The following is a 13,107-nucleotide window of genomic DNA, read 5'->3' on the forward strand; positions in this document are numbered from 1 at the left end:
TCTTCTGGGGTGCCTATCAGACCTCGAGTGTTTGATGTGAGGGCTTAATCCTTGCTTCTTAGGGAGGACCCCTATAGTTGTGATATCCCTTCCTGTTTGTAGGCAACCACACTGGGGTTTGGTCCTGACAGGATGTTGTCTCTGCTTTCCCTATCTATCTCAACGTATTTTTTTCCCCCTTTGTATCCTTAATTGTAGAAGAGATATCCTGCTACTCTTTAGGTTGTTCTCAGAGTGCGTTGCTCTATATATTGCTGTGATTTTTGTGTGTTTATGGGAGTATGTGATCTTAGGATCTTCCTACTTCACCATCTTTTAAAAAAATTGTGTATATTAGAGTGTAGTTGATTTACAATATTGTTATTAGTTCCAAGTGTACAGAAAATGGGTTAGTTATACATGGAGGTGATGATGGTTTGGTTAGTAGATTGTATCCTCCTCTTGCAACCTCATGGACTGTAGCCCACCAGGCTCCACCCAGGTATCAAACCTTCATCTCCTGCATTGCAGGCAGGTTCCTTATTGCTGAGCCTCCAGAGAAGCCCCTCAGTTTTACACATACATATGTCAATTCTTTTTCAGATTCTTTTCCCTGTTTAGATTATTATAGAATATTGAGTAGAGTTTCCCTGTGCTACACAGTAGGTCATTGTTGACTATTTTATATATAGCAGTGTGCATATGTTAACCCTAAACTCCTGCTAATTTATCTTTCCCCCACAACACCCTTCCCCTTTGGTAACCATAAGTTTGTTGGGTTAACCATTAGTTTGTTTTTGAAGTCTGTGAGTATGTTTCTGTTTTATAAATAAGTTCATTTGTATCATTTTTTAAAGTTCCATATATAAGCGATATCATATGATATTAGTCTTTCTCTAACTTCACTTAGTATGATAATTTCTAGGTCCATCCCTATTGCTGCAAATGGTGTTATTCATTTGTTTTGATGGCTGAGTAATATTCCATTTACATGTGTACCACATCTTCTTTATCCATTCCTCTGTCGAATGACATTTAAGCTGTTTCCGTGTCTTGGGTATTATGAAGAGTGCTTCAGTGGATATTGGAATGCATGTATCTTTCAAATTTTTCTCTGGATATATGCCCAGGAGTGGGATTGTTGGGTCATATTGGTAGCTCTATTTTTAGCTTTTTAAGTGATCTCCATCCTGTTCTCCTATTATCGCACCAACAGTGTAGGAGGATTCCTTTTTCTCCACATCCTCTTCAGTTTTTATTGTTTATAGACTTTTTGATGATGACCATTCTGACCATTCTAGTCATTGTAGTTTTGATTTGTACTTCTCTAATAATTAGTGACATTGAGCATCTTTTCACACTGTCTCACCATCTTGATCCCATCTCTTGACCATGTAATCTTAACAGCAAAATGCAAACTTTAAATTCTTTTCAGAATCATAAGTATAATGATCATTATATGCATAAATACATATTATCTAATAACCTTTGTATGACTTCTTTCATACATGACAAAATATAGCACCATTAAAGATTATTCCTTTGACAGGGCAGATGCCTATGATATCCAAGAACCATGAGATTTATTAGATACTATAGGCTGGATTGTGTCCCTCCTAAATTCTTGTTTAGAAGAATCCCTAGCCCCTCACTCTATATTTGGAAGTTGAGCCTATAAGGAATTAATTAAGATGAAATGATGTCTTGATGTCTTAAGCCACCTTAATTCAATACGATTAGTGTCCATCTAAGAGGAAGAGACATCAGGAGTGCACATGCTCAGAGAAGTGGTCATGTGAGCCCACAGTGAAACACTGTCCATCTGGAAGCCAGGCGAGAGGGCTCAGGAGAAACCTACTCTTTTCACACCTTGATCTTGGACTTCCAGAATCCAAAAATATGAGAAAAGTAAATTTGTGTTGTTTCATATACTCAGTCTGTGACTGTGATATTTTGTATGGCAATCCTAGCAGACAAATATACTGAATAAGGTCACCTTTACCTGGATTTCCCTAAAGTTCTATGCTCACTGCTACCGCCTATTAGACTTATAGGAACACATAGACTTGGAAAGATTCTTCCTCTTCAGATATTTCCAAAATTCCCTAGGAATGCATATGTTTTTTCCCACAGTTGAGAATTTATTAAGATTTTCTATTCTTTCCCAGTTGAATAGCATGTGTGCCTGTCCAGAGAGGAATCTACAAACCTTTGATTTAATGATGAGTTGCCCAGGGAAATTTGGGTTACCACCATCTTTTTCATTGCTCCACAATGATAATCATAAAATCTGACATAGCTACTACTGTTCTTTAAGGACTAGCCTGGAAGTTTCATTGCTGCCACGATATTCTAGATGTCATTTTACAGGAGTGAATGGGGCTCCTGCCACTACCTCTGTGGTAGTTGTTGAGCACAGAGCTAAAAGTAGGAGGGGCAAAGCCCCTAGTCACATGAAGTTTGTAATATTGTGACAGAAGCAGCAAACAAATAAGTTATCTTGTAATTAAAATGAGAGCATTTTCACATAACTGAAGTACTTAACCTAACCTTAGAATTGTGGAAATTTTCTCCAAAGAAACACCTTTAAGGCTGAGGGCAGAATGATGAATAGGGGTTTGCTATTTGAAGAGTTAATGAATGAAGTGAATTAATGAAGACTTAAGAAAACACAGAGCTGAGGGAACCCAGGCAATAGAATATTTGTATACTAGACCATAGTGAGCATGCTCAGTGGGGCTGGGTTGGCAGTGGGAGATATGCTTGCAAAACACTTTTTCTGTCTGGCAAAAAACGAAACCTACTTTGTAATGTTTTCAAGTGATTAATTTTTACTATGCCAAGTAATTATAAAACAAATTACCTTGAAGTGATGATTTAACATGTGTATTGGTGGTAATTGAGTGGTCAAGTGAGATTAATTCAATTGATTTCATTATGTGAGAGTATTTCTTTGGAGCTGGTGCAAGACTACCTGTGTTGGATCTGTTGCTTGAAATATATGCCTGTGGGAAACATTTAAGGTGTTGGAGATATAATTGGAATGTGTATTCAAAGCATGTAAAAACTATGACTTTTGATAAGAGTCTCTGCTTGCCCAGAAAAGAACGAGGCTGTCTCTCAGTTTATGATAGCCTCAGAGATCAGCTGCATGAAGAACTGCAGCTCCTAAGACTAATTCTTTGTCAAACCAGAGAGTTGCCCAATTTGGGAATTAGGACTGGTAGGAGCAGAACTCCACCTTTCTGTCATATACTGTCCCTTCTGCAGGAAGGCATAAGTATGTGGTTCTTTCTGCTGTGTTAAATACCTCACTCCATGTAGTCAAAGCTAAGGATTTTCCAGTAATCATGTACAGATGTGGCAGTTGGACCATAAAGAAGGTTGAGTGCCTAAGAATTGATGCTTTTGAACTGTGGTGCTAGAGAAATCTTTTGAGAGTCCCTTGGACAGCAAGGAAATCAAACCAGTCAATCCTAAAGGAAATCAACCCTGAATATTCATTGGAAGGACTGATGCTGAAGCTCCAATAGTTTGGCCATCTGATGCAAAGAGCTGACTCATTGGAAAAGATACTGAGGCTAGGAAAGTTGAAGGCAGAAGGAGAAGGGGATGACCGAGGATGAGATGGTTGGATGACATCACCGATTCAATGGACATTGAATTTGAGCAAACTCCGGAAGATGGTGAAGTACGGAGAAGCCTGGCTTCCTGCAGTCCATGGGGTTGCAAAGAGTTGGACTTGAGTGAACGACTGAACAACAACAAAAGTCTTAGATACAAGAACTTTATCTTTGATAACAGGTTAATAGAATTAGTAAGTTTATCCTCAGTTCACATTGTTAGTAGTAAAAGATTCCTGTTATGTTAGAAATCATTTCTAAGTCAAAATAGTTTTGAAAGTCTTAAGCAGCAGGTGCCTCAGACACAATCTGTTATAACCCAGCCTGATAATTTCAGTAAATGAGTCTTAAATGCAAATGGCTCGACAATGCCTTTAGCCTATAATTTATTTCTAAGACAGTTATTATTGTCTACCCCAGAGCTGTTGAAATTGTTTAAGCTAGAAAAATAGGAATGCCTTTAAAAAGGAAAACTAAGTAATTAGGGATGGCCCTCAAGATATCCCCCAGGTAATCACTGCATCCATAAAGCAAAGATAATTGGGGAAAGGAGACTTTAAGTGTGTAGCTAAGTGGTAGTCTCTACAGTAAAGACTGGGATGTTTTAGGTAAAAAAGTCTTGGTTTGCCCAAATTTTATTCTCACTCAACCATGCGCTGAGTTTTTTTTTTTTTTTTTAAATCGGCTTCTCCTGGATCACATGCATGGCACAACCTTTAGCAACTTATTACTGAGTACTGACTGTATATCAGACATGTACAAGGGGCTGGCTGGGTATGATGGGGATTATAACAATAAATAAGAGCAATAATTTTTTCCCCCCTCAGGAGAATAACACTTAGTGGATGAGAGAGAAAGATACATAATAAATATAATGCTTTGAACTGGCAAGTAGTAAAAGTGAAGAATGAAAAGTACCATCAGACCAGGGCTTTGGCACCAATTGATCATGAAATAAGGAAAAAAAGGAATATAGAGAAATTTTTCATAAATATTTAATTGAAAGGCCTTGAAGTAATTCTAAGGTAAAGATCTTTCCTAATTCTTTTGAGGTGAGCATAATTATTTTATGAAAAGATGGTGATACAGATGGTGACATGGGAACATCTGGGGTAGAATCAGTCTCTTTCTTTTAATGGACAAAATAGCTAAATATCTGAGATCCACTGTTTTAAGTCAAAGAGAAGCCATTCTGTGCCTGTATTTAAGGATGTGTTCAGGATGGAGGTCGCTTTGAGGTGGGTCTGCCTCGAGTGCACAGCTGAGCATTCTATCTGATTTTCTTCTCTGCTGCCCGCAGTTCAAAACTAAAATTATGTTGATAGCAGAACAGATGTTGAATGGATCAACCCAGTCACCTTAACATTCTGAGAATATTGAAAATCTTCTTTACAATCAAGAGATGTAACCTTACTGTAAAAGTCTGTTTTGTTGAAAGAAAAATCAAGTGAAGGAGAAATGTAAACAGTGAATATAAGAAGCCCTAAGTTTTCCCTAAAACTTGAAGTCAGCAAATAGCTACAGCTGAGCCTCAACAACAACAATAACAGCAAAGCTGAGCATAGCCATAACCTCAGCTTCTAGGTTCACTTGTTCCAATTCAACTTATTAACAGAAACTAACCAGATCTCTCAGTATTAAGTCCATATTCCCAGGAGATCATCTGCGACCTCAGCATGAGATATGTATCATCCCTGGTCAGATTCATTCCATTCTGGGAAGAAGAAAGGGAAAAGGATCATGGATTTATATAAAATAATATGTCAGATACTCTCTTAAAAAGTGGTACTTGTATTAATATTACTTAGTTACATTGGAGAATTAGTATTATATTTATTATTTAATCCACTCAGCAATTCAATGAGGAAGTATAAGAATTATCATCTTCTATTTGGAAAAAGGAAACTAAGACTCACTGAAACTAAGATCTTTGTTCAAGTTCATACAACACTTAAATAGGAGAGCTTGTATGGAAACTTGGCCATGGAACCAAAGTTTATGTGGCATGACTCCTGGGCTCTCGTGCCTGTGGATCGGACAGAGGGCAGTTCCCTCCAAAAAGGGATCATTGTGAGCTGGAGAGTCAATATATGAAAGGCATTTTGTCTATAATCACTGAAGGATTCAATCGTCCAAGTGGCAGGAAGAGTTTTATTTTTTCAAACCAACTGCAAATGGAAATTGAATTTTTAGAATGTGCAATTAGGATATGAACACAGATAGAGCATAGTATTAATCTTGTTCTAATTTTGATCCAGTTATGTAAATATGTTCTACCTGACAGAGAAAAATAAATTACTCAGTATTAAAATAGAAGTAGAATAATTGTCATGCTGAATTCTTTCCTATTGAAACTACAATATTTTATAATCTTAAAATTAAGAAAGAGAATAACAATTTACAGAGATTTTAGTATCCACACTTTAATGAATACTGATTCTTTGGACATTGAAATATATCTTGTATACCAGTTATACATATCAAGTCATTTTAAATACCATAAGATAATGCAGAGTTATTGCTGTGATAAAAGCATTCAAGATGAGCTAGGAAAATACATGTTATTTAAAAAGATACCTTGCCACCAATATATACATTTATCCAAATTTATCTTGATCCAAGAAAATAATATAAGAAAGTAGAATTTGCTATGGAAAAATCTATGATGTAGCTCAGTGTTTTAAATGAATATCCAAGAAAAAGTAATAAATAAAGATGGAAGAGGCCAATTATTTTCTTCTATGTAAATATAAAGTAGGTTGAAAAGTAGATTAAATACACATCAGTTCAGTTCAGTTCAGTCTCTCAGTCGTGTCCGACTCTTTGCGATCCCATGAATCGCATCATGCCAGGCCTCCCTGTCCATCACAACTCCAGGAGTTTACTCAGACTCATGCCCATCGAGTTGGTGATGCCATCTAGTCGTCTCATCCTCTGTCATCCGCTTCTCCTCCTGTCCCCAATCCCTCCCAGCATCAGGGTCTTTTCCAATGAGGCAATTCTTCGCATGAGGTGGCCAAAGTACTGGAGTTTCAGCTTCAGCATCAGTCCTTCCAATGAACACCCAGGACTGATCTCCTTCAGGATGGACTGGTTGGATCTCCTTGCAGTCCAAGGGAGATTCTCAAGAGTCTTCTCCAACACCACAGTTCAAAAGCATCAATTTTTTGGTGCTCAGCTTTCTTCACAGTCCAACCCTCACATCCACACATGACCACTGGAAAAACCATAGCCTTGACCAGACAGACCTTTGTTGGTAAAGTAATCTCTTTGCTTTTTAGTAAATACACATAAGATCATATAAAATAGTAATATTTGCTGTAAAAGAGGGAGAAGAATAAGAATACTCAGATGGAAAATAAAATCAAGGTTAGAACAAAGTAGAATCCTCTCTATATATTTATTAATTATTCAAATATACATATTGAGTATTTCAGATGAGAGGTAGCAGAACTAAAAATACAGTTTCATTGGAACAGGTAGATAAATGTTTTAGTTATAAAAATAAAACTGATTTGATCATGAAAATAATATTTTTATAAATATATTAAAAGACTTGGGTAAACTTAAATAGTATGAAAATTGCACTTATTTTTGGTTAATCTAAAGGAGCATAGAGAGATTTTAATCCAGTGGAATTTGGAAATAGGAGAAGACAACCCTCTGTTTTTACCCTAAAAAGATGGTAGATTCCCCTTTTCCAGGGATGCAGGTCTAAAGATCTTGGCCTGCTGATTCTATAGGTATCTCAGATCAGATGTGTCCCCCACTCATCTTTTTCCTCAAACAAGACCCACATAACTTTTGGGGTCCTCTCTTTTCTGTTTCTGTAGCAACTTCCTCCTTGCCTCTATTATCCTGCCACTGTTCCTTGTTACTAAAATCAAACCTGAGTCATGTTCTGCTAAAGCATATCAAATGGATCTCCAGACCTTTGGATAATTTGCATTCTGCTTTTATGCTATGGATAACTGTCTACAATTCAACTCTTCTCTACTTCTCAAGAAGTCCATTCCATAGTCCCATTTAAAGCTATGCTTCTGTAACTCTGGTCTAATTACAGCTTCTGAATATTTCAGGTATCATATACCTCTATGATATCTTGCCTCTGTTTCATCTACCATTCCTCATTTCTACCATTTCATCATGCCATTCCTCAATCTGTCTCAAAACAGTTCTAAATCCTTTGAGAAGATATCTCCTAATCATTCCAGGCAAACTTAACATCTTTGAGCCTCTAAGATATTATGAACATGCTTTTATTTATTCTAGACACTTTATTGCCTAATGTTTTATTGTGCCATACAATTTGTGAGCCTTTCTTTCCCATAATAAACTCTGAGTTTCTTGATGAAAACACAGATATTTATTTCATCTTTCTGTCCCCAACACCTAATGTTGAGTAGATGCCATTACATCAATGTAATGACATTTATGTAATGCCATTTATGTAACAAGGGCAGTTGTGGCTGCCCCATGTCCTAGATAAACTAAAAAAGACATAGACATTCCAGATTATAATGACCTGTGAAGCTTTATTGTTTTTCTGAAGTTATGACTCTATCATAGCAAGCAGTAAACAAACGCCTATAGCTATCTCAAAGGTATATATTTTGACATAAGTTTTATGTCAGGAAAAATCTTTCTTCTCTCATTTTTAATTATAGCTTGCTTTTGGATATTAGCCTTTACATATCAGCAATTCTGTCGTTTTGAATAATGACAATTTCTTCCCATTATTTGTCTTGTCTTACCACTTGGGATATGACCTTTAAAATAATATTGAATAGTAGCAGTCATACTGTGCATCCTTGATGTACTGCTGATTTTCAGAAGAGTATTTCTGACATCTCCATTAGCAGTGATAACTTGTGTGGATGATTCAGGCTAAGGGGGTTCCCATTTATTATTAGTTAGCTAGCAGTAGTTATTATTAGTGAGCTTTGAAGTTAATCAAATGCTTTTCATATATTTTGAGCTAATAGATTGTTTATCTTTCTTTAATATCCAAATATGGAAAGTAACATCTATAAATTTGTTTATAAATGTTTAACATCATTGTATTCTTTGGAAAACCTGATAAAGTTATGACATATTTTTTAAAGTAAATGTTTGAGCTTGGTATGCTAATATTTTTAAAATGTCTGTGGTCAAAGTTGGCCTATAAATTTCCTTTTGTCTAATTTTTGGTCTTCTTTCCTTTAAGTCTTTAATGTTTTCATTTTCTATTGTTCATCTTAAGATTACACATCTGTTTATTCACTGTAACAAAAACAAATAAATTTGGTTATATTATTAAGGTTTTTTAAAAAATGTAAATGTGTCTAATCTTGTTCTCATCTCTCCTCATGTATCAGTCCTTCCTATCTAAAAATGTAGGCCCTCTTCAAAATGTCTCCATGACTTCACAATAATGCATAAAATTGTATATGAATATAAAATACATAATTATATACATTCATATATATAGGAGTTTGGATGATTTCATAAAAATTTAATCCTGGGAAGCTGCCCCTTCTCGGGGATCATGATGGGCAGCAAGATGGCGTCTGCCAGCAGGGTCGTTTAGGTAGTCAAGCCACATACTCCATTAATAAGTTTCCCTGACAGAAGAGACAATTCTAAGCCAAATGTATCAGAGGTTCTAAGATCAGCAGGACTACCATCTCATACTTCTTCAATTTCACAGCATTCTAAGAGAAGTAAATCGCCAGACTGGCTGATGCATCGGGGTCCACCAGACACTGCAGAGATAATAAAAACTTTACCTCAGAAATACAGAAGGAAACTTGTGTCTCAAGAAGAAATTGAATTTATCCAACGTGGAGGTCCAGAATAATCACTGACAATGTGGCTGCTGTTTGTCATCAGACAAAGAAGAGTCTTTCTAAAAAAGGACCTCCAGAATGACAAATGAAAAATTGTATATTAAACAACTTTATAAATATTCTATAAAAAGAAAAAAAGAGATGGAGTATAGAAAATTTAGATGGACACATATCTCCTAGTTTATGTATCTTGGTCAGCTTCTCTATAAGCTTACCTGATTATTTATATACTTTATACCTTAATTAAAGTATACATTTTTAAAACGTTAGCCTTATTAATTTACTCTTGATTATCAAGCGTTAACAGTGTTGAACTATTGGAAGCACACAATGTCTAGTGAACCATCAAAGGCGTTCAGTAATTTCACTTTTCTTTCAGTTTCTGTTTAAACATAGAATATATTTGGCAGAATTGCAGCTTTCTGGAAGTAATTTTCCTGAACTTGAATGAGGATCTGTGAAATAGTAATTCCATTATTTGTTCTTACTTCTCAATGTTTTTGCATTCACAAAGTTACTGGAGTATAACTGGCTTATTAACAAGCATATCCTACTCTAAATGATAAAAATATACCCATGGTAAAACAGGTGACTTTGTGGTATCAAGACTAAGTTAACACATAATGTTATATGTAAGCTGTATTCAGAAAAGAAATGCCAGAGTATAAAATGGAAATGAGATCAAAATGAATATAGCATAGGAATAACATTTGAACAGAAATTGTAATTGATTGTTTTCAGGGGGGTTAAGAAAGTCTTGTTCTTTAGTTTATCTCTTTGTTTTGATTGTGATCATATATACAAATCCTGATAATCATAAACTTTCTCAAACTTAATTGTCAAAAAAAGAACTTTAATCCTCTAAAACCTTTTCTTATTTTATAGCACTTTGCTTTATTCACTTGCTATCTCATAGAAATACTTCCAAGTTAAGTGATAACTCTAATTCTTTAATAGTTGTATAATATTCCATTATGTGCACATATCATTACTTATATAAAAATTCCTTATTGAAGGGCTTTTACCTCTCTTTTTTCTGTTAAAAATGCTGCAGTTAACATTATTATATATGTTGTTGGACTTCCTTGGTGGCTCAGTGGTAAAGAACCCATCTGCCAGTGCAGGAGATGTGGGTTTGATTCATGGGCTGGGAAGATCCCCTGGAGGAGGAAATGGCAACCACTCCAGTATTCTTGCCTGGGAAATCCCATGGACAGAGGGGCCTGGCAGGCTACAGTCCATGGGGTTGCAAAAGTGTTGGACACAACTTAGAGACTAAACAACAATTACATATATGTCGTTGTGCACTGGTGATTTAATTTCTATTACATGATTTTCTGAGAAATAGATTCCTGGAAACTTGTAAAGGTATATTTGTTCTTTTTTTCCAGTAAACTTTTAATAATTCACACACACACACACACATACACACACACAAATGGTGCACAGATCGTAAGTGCGTACCACATAGTTTAAGACGCATGATTAGCAGTACTTTATAGCTGGACATTACATAGACTCAGATGTAAAAATATTTGCACCCTTCTCATTGTGTGATAACTTGATTGTATGTCCACACTTTATCCAATCCATAATTGAACATTTGAGCTGTTTCCAGTTTAGGGTTATTACCAATGGTACAGTTATACATTCTTCTATATATCTTTTGGTGAACATAGGTCCACACCTACATATAAATGGAAGAAGTGGGTCATAGGATGTGCATTTATTCCACCTAAGGGTAAACATCTACAAAGTTTACCTAAAGTTGTACTAATTTACAATCCCAGTTGTAGTATATGAAGGTTTCTATTGTGCTGCTTTCTTACCATTACCTAATCTTTTTATTTTAGCCATTTGGCAAATATGTAGTAATATCTAGTTGTGATTTAATTGCAATATGCTGAGGACTGATGAAATTTAGCACTTTTTCATTTACTGGCCATTTGAATATTCTCTTTTGCCAATTGCTTTCTTCAGGTCTTTTATTTTCCTAATGTCTTGTCTTCCTTTTATTGACTCACAATAGTTTTTCATATATTCTAGTACATATATATCTTCTACTTCTTGCTTTATGTTTTGGTATCTTGTAATGGTATCTCTCTAATGGTATCTTTTGATGAATAGATACTTTAAAATTTAATGTAGTTCATCCATCAGTCTTTCATTTCATGGTTATGTTTTTATGTCCAGTATAAGAAATCTTTGCCAATTGCAAGCTTATTAAGGTATTCTAACATATCTTCTTTCAGAAGTTTTATTGCTTTATCTATTACATTTAAATTTATAGTCCTTCTGGAATTGATTTTTGCATATGGTGTGAGGTACGTGTCAAGATTAAATATTTTTCTATATGGATATCCAGTTGACTCAGCCTCAGTTATTGAAATGATGATTCTTCCCACACTGTATTACAGAGTCAATTTTGTTGTAAATCAAGTGACCATATATATAGAAAGAGTCTTTTTATGTGTGTTCTCTATTTTATTCCTTTGATTTATTGGTCTGTCTTGCACCAACACCACATTGTCTTAATTGGGTAACTTTGCAGTTAGTTTTGATATCTGGTAGTAAAATTCTTCCAACTTTGTTTTTCTTCTATAGATTTATCTTGTTTATTCTTGGTCCATTGCTTTCTTATATATACTTAAGAACCAGCTTGTGCTATACATGCACACACACACACACTGAGAGATTTTATTTAATTTATAGATCAATTCAGAGATGATTGGTATCTTTTCACTTCTCAGAATTATGATTAATAAAGCTCCATTTACATAGACAGGCCATTTTTAATTTATCTCAAAAATGTTTTGTAATTTTTCTGTGTGTATGGCTTAGCTTCAGTTTTACTCTGTGATATATGATCATTCTTGACACTAATGAAAATGATGTCATTTTTAAGAAAACATAGGTTTATAATTTTATCTGTTACGACATAGTAATATATGTTTATTTATGTATTGTTGTATCTAGAGACCTTGTTAAGTTCTTTTTTCAATTCTTTTAAAATAATATTTTGAATTCTCTACATATATAATGTCATACTTGAATTATGACCAATTTGTTATTTTTTTCTAAACCTTACGCATTTTCTTATTTTTCCCTCTTGCCATATGGTAGAAGAGAAGACTTTTTGCAATGCTAAAATGTTGGGTAGAGGCAGAGATAATGGACATCTTCATTAAGTTTTTCATCTCATGAGGATATCTCAATAGTTAACTATTAAGTAGAATGTTTGTTGTAGATACATTTAAATATATTTTAATTGAGATAGAGCCTATATACAATGAAGTGCATAAATATTAGGTTTTCAGACTAATTAAGGTTTGCATATATTTATATATACTTTTGGAACCACCACTGGATCAACCAAAAGAACACTGCAAGTATCTCAGAAAGCTCAGGTATGCCCCTCTCCCCTTCCTCACCAGTGCCTCTGGCCTAGTGACTGAACCCAATTGGTATTAAATGGGTAAGGGAGCTCCTTGATGAAATTATGAATTTTTTTTTTTTTTTTTTAGCATAGAGCATAGTGCAGAAAGGTGAAGGTTAAATCTTCTGGGACATAAGGTAAACATGCATCCTTTCTCTTTGTCAAAATTACCTTTCCTCTTTGTCCCCATATGAATTCCCAGTAGATATCAAGTCAGTCGTACATCTTTCTGGAATCTAAA

General features: G+C 35.0%; 1 pseudogene; it reads left to right on the forward strand.

The window, feature by feature from the left end:
- Positions 1–9,129: 9,129 nt before the first annotated feature.
- On the forward strand, positions 9,130–9,480 carry LOC110137141 (alpha-ketoglutarate dehydrogenase component 4 pseudogene; annotated as a pseudogene).
- Positions 9,481–13,107: the final 3,627 nt, after the last annotated feature.

This window comes from Odocoileus virginianus, chromosome 13, assembly GCF_023699985.2.
Source record: "Odocoileus virginianus isolate 20LAN1187 ecotype Illinois chromosome 13, Ovbor_1.2, whole genome shotgun sequence".
In the NCBI taxonomy this organism is placed as follows: domain Eukaryota; kingdom Metazoa; phylum Chordata; class Mammalia; order Artiodactyla; family Cervidae; genus Odocoileus; species Odocoileus virginianus.